General features: G+C 36.0%; 1 pseudogene; it reads left to right on the forward strand.

Moving 5' to 3' along the window:
- The first annotated feature begins 19,162 nt into the window (after positions 1–19,162).
- Positions 19,163–19,710, forward strand: LOC124108803 (succinate dehydrogenase [ubiquinone] cytochrome b small subunit, mitochondrial-like; annotated as a pseudogene).
- The last annotated feature ends 1,126 nt before the right edge of the window (positions 19,711–20,836 follow it).

Below are 20,836 nucleotides of genomic sequence, written 5' to 3' on the forward strand. Positions count from 1 at the left end.
AACATAACGTGATTTGGCAAGAGCATGATGTGAATGTGGTTGTGAGGTCCCACTAGCAACATATGCTTTTACTAAGCTGCACGATTCCTTTCTTTCACAGTCTGAGCTTTTAAAACGTTATTTTATATTTTCTACGATTATCATTTTGAACCAAAACCAAAGTAGTTAACTCTGAATCAAACTATCCTATTATGAAATTAGAGCTCATCCTGGGGAAAGGGGGATGTTTAAATGTGACCCCCTTTTTCTTTGCTCCACCCCCTCCACATAGAGAACTAAATCAGGGTGGGGGGGGGTGAGGGAGACGTCTGCTTATGATTATGAATTGAACTTTGAACCATTCCTATTGTTCCTGCCAAGGATTTTTGAATGCTAATGTAAAAAGATATATATAAAGTCAGATCTGCTAAGGTATTTTAAGAGTCTACTGTTAAAGAACCAAGCTTTTTTCCTTGCTTCATTGTTAAAGATAATATGCCTTTCTAACAAAAATGCTTTCAAGATGTAACCATATTTTGAAATGCGTATCATAATACATCCTTTGCAAGCCTGGAATTTGGAAACAAAGACCTTGCTTTAATCTGTTTTTTTTTTTTTTTCTTACCTGATGAGCAGGGTGACAGTGCTGCTGGAGGAGGTTTGGACATGTCCCCAGTCTCATTTGCTTTTCTTCTTCTTTCTTCATCATGTGGGCCCTGACAACCTTTCTTTCTGAAGCTACATAAATTAAACAGGGTTAAGACTATCAGCCCTTGTACCAGCTCCAAGACAAGCCAAGGCAAGAAAAGATCCTCCAGTTGATCGACAGACTTCCAGCATTTCTGCTAAAACCGGTAGAGCGGTAGGTAAAGTATCCATGTTTTCCTCTCCACTGAAATAACAACAGGGCTGGGAGCCTAGACTGACCCCCCTCCTTTGCATAACTAAGAGGGGTATTCGAATTATTTAAAAAAGGAAAAATAAACCAAGTTTCTTCATTGGTAATTCCCATTCTACTTTACAAATGCTTCTCGTCTCTTGGTGTCAGCTCCCTGGAGAGTCAGACCGGACAAGGCTCAGCATGGCAAAGACCTAATATGGCTGTTCTGGTGAAGAGGGTTTCAAGCACTGATGAGCTGATCAGGTCCTAGTGAGACTGGGTCAGCTAAATAATGTGTGATTTTTCAAATAGGTACACAAAGAGTGAGAAATGAGGGAAATTGGTAATATGCCTCAAGTTGCAAAGTAAATTGGCACCTTAATACAACCATCTGATTCAAGGTTAAAATCAGCAATGACTCAATGACATGAGGGATCTGAGAGCTTCAAATAAAAGGTTCACCAGATAGAAGGATGGCAATATATTTTAGTCAAATTTGAATCTTAGATCTGCCTTTAAGAACTAGATTTCCATGTGGACCTTCAGAAAAACTTAATTTTCCTAAGAGGGGTTTTTGGTTAAGACTTCCAACCTACAGAGGAGAACTTAAGTATCTATTTTATTCATAGAGAGCATTAGTCACCCTAAAAATCCTTCCACTGTCAACATCCTTCAGGCCTTAAGAAAGAGCTCTGTTATGGGTTGTAATACCTACCCATCTTCTGCAACAGTGTACAACATTGCATTAGGGCAAACCTGATCTTAAACAGAATAGATCTCTATTATCTTCAACAAAGATAGTGGCTTACATATATTTAAACATTTCTAATATTATTTGGGGGTTTGGTGGGGGGTTTTCCCCTTACATTCTTCCTAATTAGTGGTAGTATCTGCAATCAAACAAAGACACTTTCCATAAAAAGTTTTTGTGCTGCTCTTATTCCATCCAGAATCAGAAACACTGTCAATATTGTGCCAACATTATGGAATTTAGCAGAACCACTGCATTGACAGACAATTATGTATGCGATGGTGTATAATTGGCTAACTGCAGGAACAATAGATGGAAAATTTTAATAGTTACAGTCTGAGGGATTTGGGCTAAATGTGGCTTGAATCAAAGAATATGGTGACCCTAAAGTTATGCAAAACAAAATGGGGGGGGGGGACACACCAAGAGTAGTTATGTACCTTCTTCTTTAGTTTTATCTATAAACACTAGCAACAATACAAAAAACAATCAGTCTTTTTACTAGTTTGACATGGTTTAGACTGAAGAAGTTTTAGACATTTTTGACTTAGTGGACAAAACAAGACAGCAAAACATATTAAACAATGAAACGTTATTAGAGAACTATATGAAATAAGTAGAAATGGTAATCTACTTCACACATGAGACACTGAAGCTTAGAAAACTTGAATGACTAGGTCAGTGACCTGCAGCTGGTAAATGGCAGAGCTGTATCTAGGCAAGGTCATGTTTTATTTTTCAGAGACAGATTTATTTAGGAAAGCAGATTCGCATTCAAGAGGGAATGTAGAATATCTCAAAAGATAGACATCTTTTGGGGCAAGGCAAGGAATACACACTCAGAGGAGAATGTGGGCCATCTCCAGAGGAGGAGAGAGCCTAATCAAGGCAATATTTACAACTAAATATTCTCTTGCACTTCTTTGCTTTCCTATTATTACTATCAATATCACCAAGTCTTTGAGGGACTAGGCTTCCAAATTACTCCTGACGTTGCTCAACTAATCCCTGACCCCTTGTGGTATAATGTTATGATTTATGACAACATTTTTGAAAACATATCTTCATGGTAGAATAGAACCCAAAAGTAGAAAAATCTCTAAAAGTGTAAGAAAACCATCAACAGAGGGAAATAGCAGAGTCAAAGAGATAAAATGCTGATTCAGTATTCCCTCCTAGCATTCCCTATGGTCCCTTATGAATTTCATATTTGTTGTTGAGGATGAAAACTGATTTTTATGTCCTTTCATCGTTTATTCCATAGAAATGGATATTTACTAAGCATGTGTTCACTATTTCAACCAATCATAGTGAGAGAAAAAATTAGCTATGACAAAATAAAACAGAATGTGCCAATTTGCACTTGTACCTTAACAATTTTAAAAATCAACAATATATAACTTACTTGCAGAGTTACCACATTTATTATATTCAAATGTCCAGTTTGTAACAAAAAAGTCACAGTCATACAAACAAATAGCAAAGTATGGTTCATTCAAAAGAAGAAGAAAAATAAACAAATAAAATCATAAATTATCCCTGAAAAAGATATGAGGGCAGATAGATATAATAGATTAAAAATAATCGATATAATAGATTAAAATAATCTAGAACTAAAAGAAGATGTGAAATAAATCAAGAAAAGAATATATCAACAAAATGAAAATATTAATAAAGAGAAACTGAAATAAAATATTAAAGTTGAAAAGTATAAGAAATAAAAGTAAAAAATTACAGGCCTGGTGATGCAATCCTGTAATCCCAGTGACTCAGGGGGCTGAGGCAAGAGAATCGAAAGTTCAACGCCAACCTCAACAATTTAATGAGGCTTTAGGCAACTACTTAGCAAGACACTGTCTCCAAAACAACAACAACAAAAATTATTGGAGGGATTAAAAGGCACATTGGAGCAGGCAGAGGAAAGAATCATCAAACTTGAAGATAGGATAGTAGAAATGTTCTTTCTGAGACAGAGAAAGAAAAAATATTGAGGAAAAGTGAACAGAGTCTAAGGGACCAATAAGACACCATCAAGTAGAATAAAATATGCATTATGAGAGCTCCAGAAGAAAATATTTCACGAAATAGTGACTGAAAAGGTCTCAAATTTAATAAAAGGTGAAATAGAAACAAGTCAGAAGCTCAACAAATCACAAGATAAACTCAAATAGATCCACACCAAAATAGATTATAATCAGTATTTTGATAGAAAATCTTGAAAGCAAAAGGAAATCAGTGACTTGTCACATTTAAGGAATCCTCATTACATTTAACAGGGATGAGAGGTGGGAGGGAAAGGGAGAGAGAAGGGAAATTGCATGGTAATGGAAGGAAACCCTCAGGGTTATACAGTGGAGGGGGTAGAGAGAGAGGAGGGGAGGGGAGGGGAGAGGTGGGGAGGGGGGAGGGGGGAGGATGGGAAAGGCAGCGGAGCACAACAGACACTAGTATGGCAATATGTAAATCAATGGATGTGTAACTGATGTGATTCTGCAATCTGTGTATGGGGTGAAGGTGGGAGTTCATAACCCACTTGAATCAAAGTGTGGAATATGATATGTCAAGAAATTTGTAATGTTTTGAACAACCCACAATAAAAAATTAAAAAAAAAAAAGATTACCAATGGGTTTCTCATCAGAAATTTTGAATGCTAGAGGAAATGGGACAATATAGTCAAAGTCCTAAAAAAAATATTATCAACCATGAATCTTCTATCCAGCAAAACTGCCTTTCAAAAGTGAGCAATTAAGATATTCCAAAAGTTGAAGGAAAATCTTTTACCATTACACATGCCTTGCAAGAAATGTTCAAGGCTCTCCTTCAAGGTAAAATGGAAGGACACAAGACAATAACTCACAGCCATATGAAGAAATGTGATCTCAATAGCAGTAAAGACCCACATAATTGTAAAATATAGTATCATTTTAAATGTTTGTATATAACTCTATTTTGGGGTTTTTTTATATGATTTGAGATCAATACATTTCTAAAATTATTAGTACAAGAGGTAGTGTTTTTGTTACTCTGGTTTGTAACTCCACATTTTGCTTACTACACAATTTAAGAAATTGGTTTACCTAAAATAACTATTAAGTTATATTTTGGGGTAGATAATACATGAAATTGTAATTTTATGACATCAGCAAGTAAAATGGATGAGATAAAGCTGCTAGTGGACAATTGTTCTTCTCTTATTATGTAGTCAAGCTGATATAAATTCAAATTGGAGTATAACGTTTGGATGTTAAATGTAATCTCCATGGTAACCAAAAAGAAAACTCTTATAAAATATACACAAAAGGAAATGAAGAAATAGCTTAAACATTTGATTTTTTTAAAGTCAACTAAATTCAAAAGAAGATACTAAAGGAAATGAAAGGGAAGGTTATAAAGCATATAAATACATATAGCAAGATTATAGAAGTTTCTTCTTATCAGAAGCCATTTTAAATGTAAATAGATTAAACTCTGCAATCAAGATATAAATTGGCATAATGAATAATAACACATGATTCAACCATATGTTGTATATGAAAGATTGATTTTAGATCTAAAAACATACATAAAATGAAAGTGAAAAGGAGACTTACATTCTATAGAAATTATAATGAAGAGAGCACAAAGTTGTGGCTATACTTATACAGAAGAAAGAGATATTAAATTCAAAATATTTACAAGGAGACAAAGAAGGTTATCATATATTAATAAAAATTTCAATACAGAAAGACATAACCATTATAATCATTTATGCACCTAATAATAGATCATCAAAATGCATGAAGCGAAACCCAAAAGAACTGAAAGGAGAAGTAGGTAGTTCTAACATATTAGTTGGAGACTTCAATACCATATTTCAATAATGGACAGAATAAACAGACAGAAGGCAAGATAAAGAGGATTTTTAAAAATATATATATATTTATTTTTTAGTTGGAGGTGGACACAATATCTTTATTTCATTTTTATGTGGTGCTGAGGATCAAACCCAGGGCCTCACACGTGCTAGGCAAGCACTCTGTCACTGAGCCACAAACCCAGCCCCAAGATAAAGAGGATTTAAGCAATACAATAAATCAACTAGATTTAACGGCAGCAGCATAATCACCAACAGTAGCATATACATTTTTCTCAAGTATGCATGAGATATTTTTTAGGATAAACCATGTGTTAGGCCACAGATTAAGTCTCAATAGTATTAAAAATATTTCATACAAAGTACCTTTTTTTGACCAGAATTTGAAATCAATAACAGAAAGAAAAGTGTAAAAACAATTCAGAGCCAGGTGCGATAGCTCATGCCTATAATCCCAGCATCTTGGGAGGCTGAGATAGGAGGATCTTGAGTTCAAAGCCAACCTCAGGAAAAGTGAGGCTCTAAGCAAATCACTGAGACCCTGTCTATAAATAAAATACAAAATAGGGCTGGGGATGTGGTTCCGTGGTCAAGTGCCCCTGAGTTCAATCCTCAATGACAATTATAATAATGACAATTATATAGACATGCACCAATGTGCCCAACTTACTTTTAATTTTTTGTTGTTGCATTTTAGGAATTATCTATGTATCCTGGATATTCATCCCTATGCAGATGCACAATTTGCAAATATTTTCTCTTATTCCATGGGCTGTCTTTTTACTCTATTACAGTGTTTTTTGATTCACATTTAAATTTTTTTTTCATTAAGTCCAATTTATTTATTTTTCTTGGGTTTCCTGTGCCTTTGATGTCATATCTGAGAAATAATTGCCAAATCAAATATCATAAAAATTTTGCCTGATGTTTTCTTCTAAGGGTTTTATAGTCTTAAGCCTTACATTTATATCTTTGATGCATTTTCAGTTAGTTTTGATAATGTTAAACATGGCTCTTCATTCTTTTGATTTGAATACCCAATTTCTCCAGCACCATTTGTTGAAAAGACTCATTTTTTCCATTGAATGGTCTGGATATCATTGTCAAACACCGTTTGACCACATATTTCATTGGTATATGTCTGTTTTTATACGAACAGAACATTATAGCATTATCTGAAGTAAGTTTTGAAATCAGGAAGAATGAGTTCCAGTTTGTTCTTCTTTTTCAAGATTGTTTTGTTCTCTGAGGCCCCTTGAGATTGTATATGAATTTTATTATGGGCTTTCTATTTCTGCAAAAATGTCATTGGGATTTTTAACAGGGACTACACTGAATCTATAGGTCACTTTGGGTAACGTTGACAACAATATTAAATCTTCTAATCCATGAACATGGGAGGTGTTTCTATTTACTTCTGTCTTCTTTAATATCTTTCCATGGGTTTTGTGATTTTCATTGAATGTATCTTGCATGTGTTTTGTTAAATATGTTCCTAAGTATTGTTTTTGATGCTATTGTAAATGGAATTTTCATATTTTCCTTTTCATATTATTCATGATTATTGCATACAAATGCAACTGATGTTTTTGTATTTTGCTACTTTGTTGAAGTCATTTAATTAATTCTAAAAGATTTTCTCTTCATTTTGATGGAGTCTTAGAGTTTTCTATATACATGATCATATCACCTGTGAGAAAAGACAATTTTACTTTATCCTTTACAATTTGGATGCCATCAATTTATTGTCTATGTGCTCATCTGGTACTATCTCAAACATGAGTGGCAAAAGAAAGCTAGCTCTTTGCTCTTTTTTCTAATCTTAGAGGAAAAGTATTTAATCTTTCATAATTGAGTATAATGTTCATTGTGAGTTCTCCACATATGGTTGTAGTAGTTTCCTTTTATTCCTAGCTTGTTGAGTGTTTTTAACAGGAAAGATATTGAGTCTTGTTAAATTATTTTTCTGTATCAATTGAGATTATTGTATTTCTACCTCCATTCTGTTAATTTAATTTGCTATACTATGTTGATTTTTTCATATGTTGAACCATCCTTGAATTTCAGGGATAGATCCCACTTTGCAATGAGGTATAATCCTTGTAATGTGCTTCTGAATTCAGTTTTCTAGTATTTTGTTGAGGATTTTTGCAACAATGCTCACAAGGCATAGAGTTTTGTTTCTTGTAGTGCCTCTTTTTGCTTAGATATTAGTGTAATATTGATCTCATAGAATAAGTTAGGAAGTATTCACTCCTCTTCAATTGTTTTGGAAAGTTTGAAATTGTTAATTATTTAAGTACTTGGTAGAATTCACCAGTGAAGCCATCAGGTACAGAACTTTTCTTTGTTAGGAGAATTTTTTTTTTCCAATACCAGCTAACTGCCAATCAGAAGCTTGGTATTCAAACCTACTTCTTTCTTATTACTAAGATTATGCACCTTTTACTAAATCATAATTGCCATATGTTTCTACTCAAGGAGAAATATGTTTTATGGATGTTCACATATCCCATTTTCAAAATACATACTATTTTCTATAAAATAAGCCTGACATAAACCCGTACTATATCACTGAAAATTGTCTGAATGAAACGTAGTCTCTATTATCTGCCAATTTCAGAGTAATAATCAGGTTCCCAAATATGAAAGATGAAAATATGTTATCCCTATCACCATTTGCTATATGGTATTGCTACAAGTTCCCCTACTCTAACTCTAACTCTAACATCTTATAATATCCTGAAGTTTCTTAACAGGCAATACTTTGTTATTGATAGACCTTTATTTTATTTATATGTGGTTCTGAGAATCAAACTCAGTGGCTTTCATGTGCTAGGCAAGTGCTCTATCACTGAGCTATAACCCCATCCTCAGGACATTATATTTTTAAAGGTAGAGTTGTTGACTAGGTTTCCAGAAGGTACTGTCCAGTCACTAACCCACACTTCTCAAGTTGATACTGGTTGGTCATCTTTTCAATCCACAGACACATTTGGTTTGTTCTAATTCCAACCTTTCCTTCTCATCAAAATTTGTTTTCTTTTCCTAAAGACTTTTTGTACTCTTCATCATCTTATATCTAAATCCTCCTAATTCATTCATTGTAGATTTTAATGTTTACCTATAGGCCATATTTAAAAATATGCATGTGGATAGAATAATTCACTAGTTTCCCAAATCTTAAATTTAAATCTGAGCAATTTAGTTGGATTCTTAAAAGGATTTTGGATGGTAATGGAATCAGGAGCCTATATTTGATCTTCCCTCAAGCAAATGGTTTATAAAACCCAATAGCATTTTATGTTATTGGGTCCCTTGAAGAATCTGATTTTAGAATAAAAAATGATTCATTTCCCCAAAAGAGAGTTTGTGTGTGTGTGTGTGTGTGTGTGTGTGTGTGTGCGTGCACCTCCCCACTCCCCCCACACACACACACATGCACACACATATTTTTGGAAGTACTTTCATGGGACTCTAAGGCCCACTGAAGTTTCTAATCTCAGGTTAGGTCCTGTTGCTTTAAGAGAGAAACTAAGGCAAAGCAGTTTGTTCCATTCTCCTTCTTATGCTGACAAGTCAGGAAGTTCCAGTTTTTAAGGAGTGATCTATAACTTCATAAAAATGACTAACTATAAGCCATCATCACTGTCACATCAAGGACCTGCATTCATGTCTTCGATGTCGGAAGCCTAACCACCAGTCCAGAGTGCAGTGTTTTCTTTACTTGGAAAGTATGGAGGAATACTCATTCACTGACTTAACCTGCATTTACTAAGCACCATATGCACACTTACAAATGACACTTACTAAGCACCATGTGCACCATATGCACTTAAGAACTAAACTTAGAATTCAAAAATAAATAAGAAAGCTCCTGAACAAACTCTGCCACCAGCCCTTTCCTTCCTCCACATTTTTTCCCAGGCTTACTTTCCTCTCCTATAACTTTCAAAAATAGATATTTGTCAAATTCACATCAAATAAAATAAAGTTGAATTTAAAAAAAAAATCTCACATATGAATAAAGAAAATGAAGCATTCTTATTTTTATCCATTTCTTGATAGCCCTTTGCTCCTAGCAATATGTCATGAAAAAAAAAAAACTTTAAGATATGAATGGTGTGAATATACTTTATAAACAACCAGAGATATGAACAATCATGCTCTATATGTGTAATATGAATTGTAATGCATTCTGCTGTCATATATAACCAATTAGAATAAAAACATTTAAAAAAAGTTCACTGAACCTGAAAAATTGTGCTGTATATATGTACTATGAATTAAAATGCATTCTACTGTGCTATGTAACAAATTGGAATAAATAAATAAATGAGTAAAAAAAATTTTAAAATTAAAAAAAACTGAATCAGTGAAGATAGAAGTATGTGTGGCACTCAGGGAGGATGATGGCTCCTATAAGGCTTGATGCCTTGATGCACAAGAGACAATTAGTGTGACTCACCACACCTGGGTACACATCATATTCACAGCGGTCACTTATTCTTCCAAGGCAGCAACAGTTATCGTAAACTTCATGGGATACATACTATATGAATGGCAACGTGCTAAGTAAATGTTTTACATGGATCATCTAATTTATTGTAACAACAACATGGAGTAGTAGACATGATATTGAATTTCTGAGTTTATAGAAAAATAAACTTAGAGAACTTACATAGCAGAGATAGGATATTAAAATGAGGACTCAAGTCCAAAGCAGTCTGACCCAAAATCAATGCTCTCAAACAAACCACTACAACATTTTTTCTGCTTTTAGCAGAACCCAGAGAGAATTCAATAAAGAGATAAGTTGTTATTGTTGCTGTTGTTGTTTCTAATTGGTAATTGAGTGTGGAGGAAGAAAGTCAAGAACCATAGAGTTACCTATACTGTGTGTGTGTGTGTGTGTGTGTGTGTGTGATTGTGTGAGCGCATTCAGTTAAGTGTAAGTAGGGGTGAAGAAGGGGATCAGGGAATCTGAATACTAGTACCACAAAGCAGGTAACATAGAAAGCTGAGCAGAGTCACAGAGACATGAGCCAAAGAGCACAGGGATGATTTACTCACCTACACAGCAACACTCAGACTTTACCAGTGTCACAATCCCATCAAATCCTAGCCCTTTCAAAAGATAAAAGTTGGGGCTGTGCTTATCCCTAAGAGAAAGGTCAAGTGGAGACTCTCCTAAAGCCTCTTCTCAACCATAAGACCAAGGTCATTCTACCCCAATGGCCAAACTATAGCAGTGATTATAATATTTACATCTTAAAGACACAACTTCTAAATAGAATTGTTCTCCAAGTGTCCTCTAGGATACAAATGCATCAGCACATGTATACAGTTTCCTTTTACCATTGAATAAAAGCCAAGTCTTCTTATATATCCTTTAGAAAAATGAGATCAGTTAAAAAAAAATTCAAGAACAGATACCAGAGTCTTCTCTTAGGCACCAGAAACCTTGACATTTTGGAGAAGAGTGATCACAAATAGATTTTAGAAAACAATCTTGCTTAATGATGCAAATTGTTGTGTGCCTTCACAAAGACCTGATAGTGGTTCTGACACACCAAATACAATGGAAACTATCTTCAGACTAGTCTTTCCCTCCTGGCTCCAACTCCCATCTGTGGGTCCCTTAAAAGCCCTTGGGAAAGAACTAATTCCATACACGCTATTCTAAATTCATAACATATTCCTTATTTCCACAGCCTAAAACTGAGGTCATAAGTTACTGATTGTCCTTCTTTAATTCTCTCCCTCTTCTCGGTACCACTGAGCATATCACGTTACTGTAGAAAGTAAGGAACCACAGAGAATTTGGGAGAAATGATTCGATTTAATACCAGAGGCAAAACAAAGCTACTAATCCCTGGTAGACCCCCCTCAGGGGTGATGATGGTTATGAAATTATTTCTTAGGGAAATTCTTAGGAGAGAGCAAGTCACAAAAATTCTAATGGTAGTCTTAAATCCTCTCTGTGGAAACTGAGGAACCTCTGTAGTGTGCAGCAGTCCATGTTCGTCAGAGCAGGCAGAAGGTTTCAATCAAAGATGTTGGATTTTTTTTTTCTTTGCATTTCCTAAAATAAAATAGAATTGGTAACACTTGATTAACATTCTTTGTCAATGTCTTTCCTTAGTCCTATGGGTAAAGCCATAAGCTCCTCAACTCCCCTAGGCATTGTTAAAGGCCACGTGTACCAAACTGGAAAGCAGTTCATTCGCTGGATGTAATAAGTGAGTTATTGCATGTTAAATAATGATCACAATGCTTATTAAAGTCTGCATAAGGCATAACAAGTAATATCCATTGCATAGCTTTTAACCTTCAGTAATTATGTCATTTGTAATCAATTGCCTTTTTCATTAGTCATCTTATTATATTCTATAGCTGGTTTCTATTGCATAATTGTTTATCTTCAATAAATATGTTTTAATAACCAGTTGTATTTATACTACATGAAATAACACTCTCAATTAAACTACATTGAATACTCATTTGGGAATTTGTATTCAAAATCCTGCCAAACATTCTGTAGGCATGATTCATGTCAAGTCAAATAACAAAAGGTGTGCTATGTGTTAAAAAAAAATACATATTGCAGTGACTCCATATTACAGGAAGGTCACAAAGCAGCTATCCTTTTAATTTTTTAAACTTATGACAGTTAAGAGAAAGGAGCTATATTTCCTAAGACTTTATGGCAATATCCCTGAAGCTTCTCTATATGTTACTCAGTAGAGATTAATCACTACAACAACAGCCATTTGCCTTATTATTTTTATTTTTCAACAATCAAACTAGACAAAGGTTCTTTATAACAGCACAAAAAGGGAGTGGGTTTTACCATATGATAGTTTTGGACAGCATCATTTTAATGGCGTTAGAGTTACGATATCAAATTTCATTTTACAGAGAAACGTTAACCAAAGGCAAAAATACACGGTTCATTTTTCATTTCTCAGAACTATTAAACTGAGTTGTCTGACTGGCAACACAGATTAATCAAAAGGCACTTTTTCTGGTAACTAGACTAATTTTTCTCAGACAATCATAGGAAATTAAAAACTAACTCAAAAAGGTAGAAGACATCTATTTTTTTTTAAAAAAGAAAAGAAACAGAACACAGTATCTAATTTTCATTTTTCATCAGATAATCAAACTTCCCTTTTTACTGCACTCTGAAGAAGTTCAGGATATTATAAGGAATGTTCTAGAATTACTGAACCAAAAAAAGAAATGTCAGAGATATTCCCATGGGGAACATGTTTTAAGTTCATTTGATACGTATCATACATACATTGACTTAGATCAATTACATGCATCTGATGGCAAAATCAGCCTGTGGAAGACCTTGAAAGAGTGCATCCAAAGGATCAAGGAGCATGAACCGACTAGAAAGAAGTTTGCCCAGGTGTGAACATATGTGGGGTCCTGAGTACACTGAGGCCTGGGTAGAACAGAAGTTCCTGGGCAGATCCTTCAGCTCTTAGAACCTCATTTTTAATACATGGCATTTCTCAAATCCCCTAGTGCATGGGACTATTACTTTCTAACACATATTTTTAAAAACCTCTAGAATCATCAAATAAATAACTTTCAGTGATTTTTGTGAGGTCATGCTAAGGTGAGCATAGATAGAGGACCACCCACATAGCCAAACTGGCATGACTCTTTTTAATTTTCATTGTCAAAAGGACAAAGGAACTGTTTTAATGAAGTGTTTTTCAGTTGTCTTTTGTTTCATATTTTACACAGGAAAAAGGAAAATGTTTCTTCAGTTCAGGGCATCTGAATCATATTTCCAAGGGGACAGGCATTTTCAGGACAGTAAGTACTAAATTATAAATAACTTTCAATAAATTAAACTGTAGTCTGGCTCCCTCCCCCCTCCCCTTGGAAACATTTAGCCTTCAGAAGACTTAATCGTTCTTCAAGATAAAACGACAGTTGCCTCTAAAGTATATAAGACAATTGGGCATATGTCAGTTATAAAGCAGTGATGAGATAATGTGGCTCAACCCTCCAGCGTGAAGCTCCACCAAACCAATGAATGCAAATGTATTTCTGCCTCGTGTGAATGAAGCCAACTATCACAACTGGACAAGCTCTCTTACAGTACTTTGAAGACCATAACAGTCTTTGTGATAAGCCAATGCCACAGGTTCAGAGAAGGGAACAGATGAAGAAGTTATCCCCAAAATCAGAGGCCAGAAAATAAACTAGCACCTCCACAGTTTAGCTATTTCTGGTGAACATATCTAAGCTCTGTATTCTTTAGTTAATGTTCCTTTTTCTATTTACTTTTCATCATGGATATGTCCCAGAGTTCCAGGAAAACAGGGGAAATGAATCAACATTCTGTACTTTCCTACTTACACTGAGTGGAATGAATGGAGTTAGATCCTATTTAGAAAAAAATAGAACTCTTTCCCAACTCCAGAGGAAGGTGATTTTAAGAGAGAGTTTCCTAAAAAGTTAGGAATTTCTCATACAATACTGCCCAGGAGAGAAACATTTGAAAAAAAATAAATAAACAGGACCAAAGAAGGAAATAATTAAGACAGAATTAAATTGCTTATCTGGAAATTTCAGAAATCAGGAGAAAATACTTTTGGACTAGGACCTTCGTCTCACTCTTCAATCCTTTTATACCATAACATACAAATAGTGGCCCACTCATAAAATTAGCCATTAATGGAAACTTCTAGAAGTATAGAACAGAAGGAAAATTATTTTTCTTTTCTTCTATAATCCAAACAAATTTTACTTTTGTGTTGCTGCTTCAGAATACATTTCCAATTGAGTTTTCCCAAAGGTGTCCTTTAAAGCCTATAATTCAACCTACTGAAAGAAGTCATTTCTTTATCCTGAAGTTTAAAAATGTCTGTAGATTTAGGCTAAGCTGCTTACATAAGAAAAATAACTCAAGGCATTTAAGTAAGAGAAGAGCTTGTGAAATCAAAGAGGTCTACAAACTTAGCTCCTAACAGTGTTTAGGAACACATAGAAATAAAGCAAGAAGGGGCTGGGGATGTGGCTCAAGTGGTAATGCACTTGCCTGGCATGCGTGAGGCGCTGGGTTCAATCCTCACCACCACATAAAAATAAAAAAATAAAGATGTTGTGTCCACCGAAAACTAAAAAAAAATAAATAAAAAATATATATAAAAAAAGAAAGAAAGTAAGAAAAAAAAGGGCAAGGTCTCTGGCATTTTAGCGAGACCCTACTCCTTGTACCTTGGGTGGTTAGTACCTTATATTTGGGCATTCCTGGTGAGAATGATTAGAACACAGAAGCTTGCTGCGATTATCTTCTTACCTCCAGCAGCATGTAAGTGCTAAGTCTAGAAATGTAATGAATGAATGGACAAAAGAATGAATGCAATGGCAAATCACATGAAAGAAGACGGAGAGAGAGTTAGGATGGGAGAGGAGAAAAAGAGTCCCACGAGAAAGTTTTCATCATTCCCACCAAGAGCAGGACCACCTTCCCTGAGAACATGAGTGTGTTTTCTTGACACCTAGCCATAATGCAGTTTCTACAGAAAAAGATGAGCACTGTTTGCCTTTTCCCTCCTCCTAGGGCCCTCCCCTTCTTTTTAAACGAGGGAAGTTTGTATATAAGTATGTTACTGCACAGACCACTGGGCAAATGGCCAACTGTCCTCTGGGGAAAGCCAAACCTGATTCTCATTTTAAATGGGTAGTGATTTTATGGCCCTAGGTTACTTGTAATCAGAGAATATACGTTGAGCTTGAACTCTCTTAGACGTGTCTCAGACGTGTCCACTATATAATGTGGATCTTTCCAACCTGTAATTTTCAAGTCAATATAATTATATGAGTCCTGTTGTCAAAATATTAAGATTACAGAGATATGCACCTCCAGGCTCTCATCTGCAAAGTCTTCTCTACTCCCCACAACTAGACTTATAAACTCTCCCTCTTATGAACTCCAATAGCACTTTATCTACTTCATCAGAGAACCTTGTCGCTTTCCACTTGGCATTAGTGTTCCTTAGACACATCTAATCTTCCAAAGCAGAGTCAAGCTATTTGAGAGCAATACCCCTGAAAACATTTCTGAGTAGCATACTCGTTGCCCATAGGAGGCCTTCACAATTTTTGCATGTTTTTATACAAGTGAATGAATCTATCTGATTGTAGTTCAGTTTAACTATTGATCAAAGAACCCCCATCTTATATCCTAAGATGCTCAGAATTCACCATAGTGGTTAATTCTCTAAGGCTGCTTGTTTTATGCCCTGCAATCTGCTAAGCACTTTATTTACATTTTCCCAATTTAAACTTCACTGAATCCCTCTGAGATAATCCTCTTTACAACTAAGGAAGATGAGGTTAAAAAATGAAGTAACTTGCCCAAGCTCACCCTACAGAACTGGCAGAACTAGATTGGAACACAGGCCATTTAGTTCCAACTTCCATATTCATAGCCATTGTATAATCCTACCTCCCGGTCAGCAGAGCAAGGCCTTCCAGGTCCTTATTCCAAGAGTCATTTCTTAGAAAGAACTCAGGCCCAGCTTACACACAAGCAACAGCTGCTCTGGACTCAAAAAGCAATATCCTTCACAAAAAGAGACAGATTCTGAAGGTCTCTAAATGTTCCTGTGCACCAAAAGTGCCAGGGCCACTGAAGGAAGAGTGACAGTAGTCGGGCTTCAACCCAGCATGATCTGGAAGCCTAGATAGACATCAGGCTCCTGTGATACCCAAAAACCTATTGTGCCAGAAATTTATCATCTGGGAAGCTTAGTTGTTTTATTTTGAACAGGAAAAGGACTTCAAAGTTTCTGTTCCTACTGGAACAGATCTTTTGTAACTCAATTTACCCAGATTTATTTTGCATAAGATCCCTACTATTTTATAGGGAGATACTTTTTCAACATTTCCTTATAAGTAATCTTCTCGAAGGAAAGAAATTAAATTAAATATTCGAGGCCTTGAGCTATTGTATAAAAAGAATTCATGCATAAGTGAGGGTAGTATACATTTAGGCTCACGGTTAACATTGAAACACAACAGGTATGAATTATTACCCAATCTTTCATGCTACAACGTGCCTCCCTGTTCAATTGGAGCAATAAGTCCTAGGATTCACAGGGCTTTTTTTCCCCCTGATTGACGTCACCCTTCATTCTTGAAGCAAGATACTTAGGAAGAAATCCTCAGTACAACAATGGAATATTCATTCATGTGCACCAACATATCCCCAGGTGTCACTTAGGCAACCTGCCACTCTGGGAATCTTTTTATCCTGAAAAATACCCTGTGGGCTGCTGTTACTTTCTTGCCCTTTCTTGATTCAAAGTTTTGGATGAATGAAATATTTGTGGCATAGCGATGCTGGTAAATTCTGAGGAGGTTCAGACAGTTTGAGGACAGCGGAACGTGATGTTCATTACCTCCTCCCCCTCTGCTTCTTTCTGTCTTTCCTCCTCACACCCAGGAAACATTTAGACCCTCTAACTTTTTCCGTGTCCAAAGTCATTCTTTCCTTTAAAAGTCTTTTTTTGGACCAAGACCAGAGTTGGAAGAGTTGACTCTTAAGCATTAGAAGTGGGAGGTTTTGTTCCCTGTTAAAGATCTCGGGGTGAGGCTGATCACATGAAGTATTTAGGGTTTGGGGCACCCTGGCAGAACCTCTAATGGAACGTTACCCAGGCGGCAGCACAGTTTGCCTGAGTGTCAGACAAGACTGTCAAGGACGGCATGAGTGCCATCTAAGGGAAAATCATCTCAAAATAAAGTGAATAATAACACTGCTTTTTAGTGCTTACCAAGTGTGGGTCACTGTTCCCACAACCTTACATGAAGCTGTTTCATTTACTTAGTTCCTACTTTTTTCTCTTTCTTTTTTTAAATTTAGAAACAGACTCTTCCCTCCCCAGTCCAAGAGCCTAGTAGGGTCTTAGACTGCTCTAATTGAAGTGATTTATGTTTTCTTTTTACGACAACTAAAAAGTGTCCAATAGCCAAGACATAATGGTAGGTTGTATTTGCCTAAGATCTCCCTTGATGAGGTGCAAAGTCATTGTCAGATAACATATAATGGCTGTTCCTAACATCCATGTGAGAAAAGAGGTGCTGACCAAGGTAGTCCCACCCATCTTGCTAAAGAACAGGATAAAAACTTGAACTTTCTTAAAAAACGAAGACTTGATCCTTAGTGTAGTTAGAATTCTAGAAAGTACAAAGCATAGTGCTAGGGTTTGGGGCAAAAGGAAAAAACAAATGTCAATAAAGGGGCTGGAGTTGTGGCTCAGTGGTAGAGCACTTGTCTAACATGAGTGAGGCCCTGGGTTCCATTCTCAGCACCATATGTAATAAATGAATGAAATGAAAGTCCATCAACATTTAAAAAAATATTTTAAAAAATGTCAATAAAGGCAGAAAATGAGAAGGAAGGAAAGAGTAAAGGGAAGGGAAGAAGGAAGAAAGAAATGGGACAATTAAGTGAAGGAAGGAAGGAGGGAAGATGATTGAGAAGAGGGAGAGAGACCCTTCCCAAGCATCCATAGGCATTTGAAATCCCCCTCCAACTCATGGCTGTTCCCCTCATTGAAAGTAATTTTAAAGAAGTTCTTCCTTTAGCCTCATGAATTTTGTTGTGAAGTTATAGATTTTATATCCTATTTATCCAGTTATCACTGAATACAGGGGACAGAACCTCTTTAAAGATCACGTTAGGTTCTCTAGAAATCCACGCACTCTTTTAAAAGCCCCCAGGCTGCTTTGAAAATTATGTTTAGTAAATTTTTATAATCTTTCAATGTTTTTTAGTCATCTTGTTGCATAAAATGGTTCTTTCCCTTTTGTGGGCATTTTCAGTGTTGATCCAAATTATATCACAGGGAATCTGACTCAAGAGGAGTAAATGACAATGCACCTCTATAAGCAGATGGAATGCAATTTAAAAACCAAAAATTATTTTGTGCTCTCTTGCCTTGTGCCAAAGAGTCAATATTCTTTTTTTTTTATTTACATCCTCTGTCTGGAAACCTTTTCTTTAGGCTTCAGTTTAAGACTACTAATTTTTTTTTTCTGTCAAGCATAGTCTAAAAACGAGACTGATAAGGGGATTTCATATTGTCCATCCAGTTTCATGAAACTTGGATTTTATCAAGATGTTCCTGTTTGCCCAAGGTGGACACAGTTAACCTCTGCAGTTCTGACATGATTGTTAATACCACTTCCTTTCATGCAAGCATTTCCCAACTTGTATGATAAATTTCATGCTCATCTAGAACTTTTATTGAACTATATGCATAGAAACAATGCATCTCATATTATATAGAAAATACATGGACTCAGTATTGATTACATGATCTAACATAAGTTATTACCACGTTGAGCCTCAGTATTCACATTATAAACTGGGAAATACAACCATCCCTTAAAGTGTGCGTGAGGATCCAAATACAGGATCTATAAATTTGCTTTATGGACTAAAAAGCTCTCAGAGTTGTTGGCAAACATTTTTGTTCTAATTCAGCTTTTCATAAATTATATGGAAGAAATGACCCCAAAACTGCAGAGCTGGTAAATGCAACTTCATAAGAAAGAGATGGATCCGTCTTCAGAATGATAATAGAAGCCTTTGTGTTTTAAGTTCTGGGTCACAAGTCTGGCCAGATTGGAGGATGATCTTGAGCCCTCAAAAGCATGATGGCAGTTCTCTCAAGGCTGAGTGTCCCCTGTGGTGCCATAGTTCTCCAAATCCCAACAATCAGACCTGCTCATGTCACAGCTTTGTTCCAAGACAGACTGTTCCCAGGACGGTGTGGAGCCCAGCACATTTACCTGCCACCAAGTTGCCATTCTGGTTCCAAGGCGGCATGTCCTCACTGGACTAGTAAAAGAGCTGTTAATGTTTTGCTCCTGGACCTTCCTCCAGCTGCATGTTCGAATACTTGCTCTGTAATGGACTGCACCCTGGATTTCTTCCTTACTCTCCATAGTCCCTGTGGCTCTCGACAGGTTGGTACTGACTATATTCATGGGGCTGAATCACAGGCAGAAATTTTGGCCCTCTCAGCTTTAATCTTTGCTGGGCTTTGTTATTTCTACTACCGTGATGGCTCTGCAAAGCTGTCATCATGCCATGGAAGCTCCGACCTTTCTTACTCAAAGCCATAAGAACTGATTCTATGCCACCAATGACGAATCAGCTGAGAGAGAAATTGGGGAAACGATCCCATTCGCTACTTGTATAAACTACTTGGGAATCAATCTAATGAAAGACCTCTGTAATGAAAACTATAGAACACTAAAGAAAGAAATTGAAGAAGACCTTCGAAAATGAAAAGATCTCTCATGTTCTTGGATAGGCAGAATTAATATTGTCAAAATGGCCATACTACCAAAAGCACTATACAGATTTCATGCAATTCCTATTAAAATAGAAACAGAAAGAGCAGTCATGAAATTCATCCAGAAAAATAAGAGGCCCAGAAGAATCAAGGCAATCCTCAGCAAGAAAAGTGATGCAGGAGACATCACAATATCAGACTTTAAATTATACCTAGAGTTATAGTAACAAAAACAGCATGATATTGGCACAAAAACAGACATGAAGACCAATGGTATAGAATAGAAGTCACAGAGACCTACCCAAATAAATACAGTTTATCTCATACTAGACAAGGGCATCACACATATATTGGAGAAAAGATAGGCTCTTCAACAAATAGTGCTGGGAAAACTGGAAATCCATATGGAGTAGAAAGAAATTGAACCCTTATCTCTCACCCTGCACAAATCTCAAAGTGCATCAAGGACCTAGGCATTAGACCAGAGATCACCCTGTGCCTACTAGAAGAAAATGCAGGCCTAACTCTCCATCATTTTGGCCTAGAAATGGACTTCCTCAACAAGACTCCTAAAGTGCAAGCAGTAAAATCAAAAAAACAATAAATAGGATGGAATCAAACTAAAAAGCTTCTTCACAGCAAAGGAAACAATCAGAAACATGAACAGAGAGCCTACAGAATGGGAGAAAATCTTTACCACCTGCACCTCAGATAGAGCATTAATCTCCAGGATATACAAAGAACTCAAAAAAACTTAACACCAAAAACAACTCCCAAATAACCCAATCAATAAATGGGCAAAGGAACTGAACAAGCTCTTCACAGAAGAAGAACTATGAAAAGTCAAAAAATATATGACAAAATGTGCAACATCTCTAGAAATTAGAGAAATGCAAATCAAAACTACACTGGGATTCCATCTCATTCTAGTCAGAATGGCAATTATCAAGAATACAAGTAACAATAAATGTTGGCAAAGATGTGGGGGAAAAGGTACACTCATACATTGCTGGTGGGACGGCAAATTGGT

The sequence above is a fragment of the Marmota monax genome, unplaced genomic scaffold (assembly GCF_021218885.2).
Source record: "Marmota monax isolate L192 unplaced genomic scaffold, Marmota_monax_Labrador192_F-V1.1 WCK01_AAM20220418_F8-fsc00033, whole genome shotgun sequence".
Taxonomy (NCBI): domain Eukaryota; kingdom Metazoa; phylum Chordata; class Mammalia; order Rodentia; family Sciuridae; genus Marmota; species Marmota monax.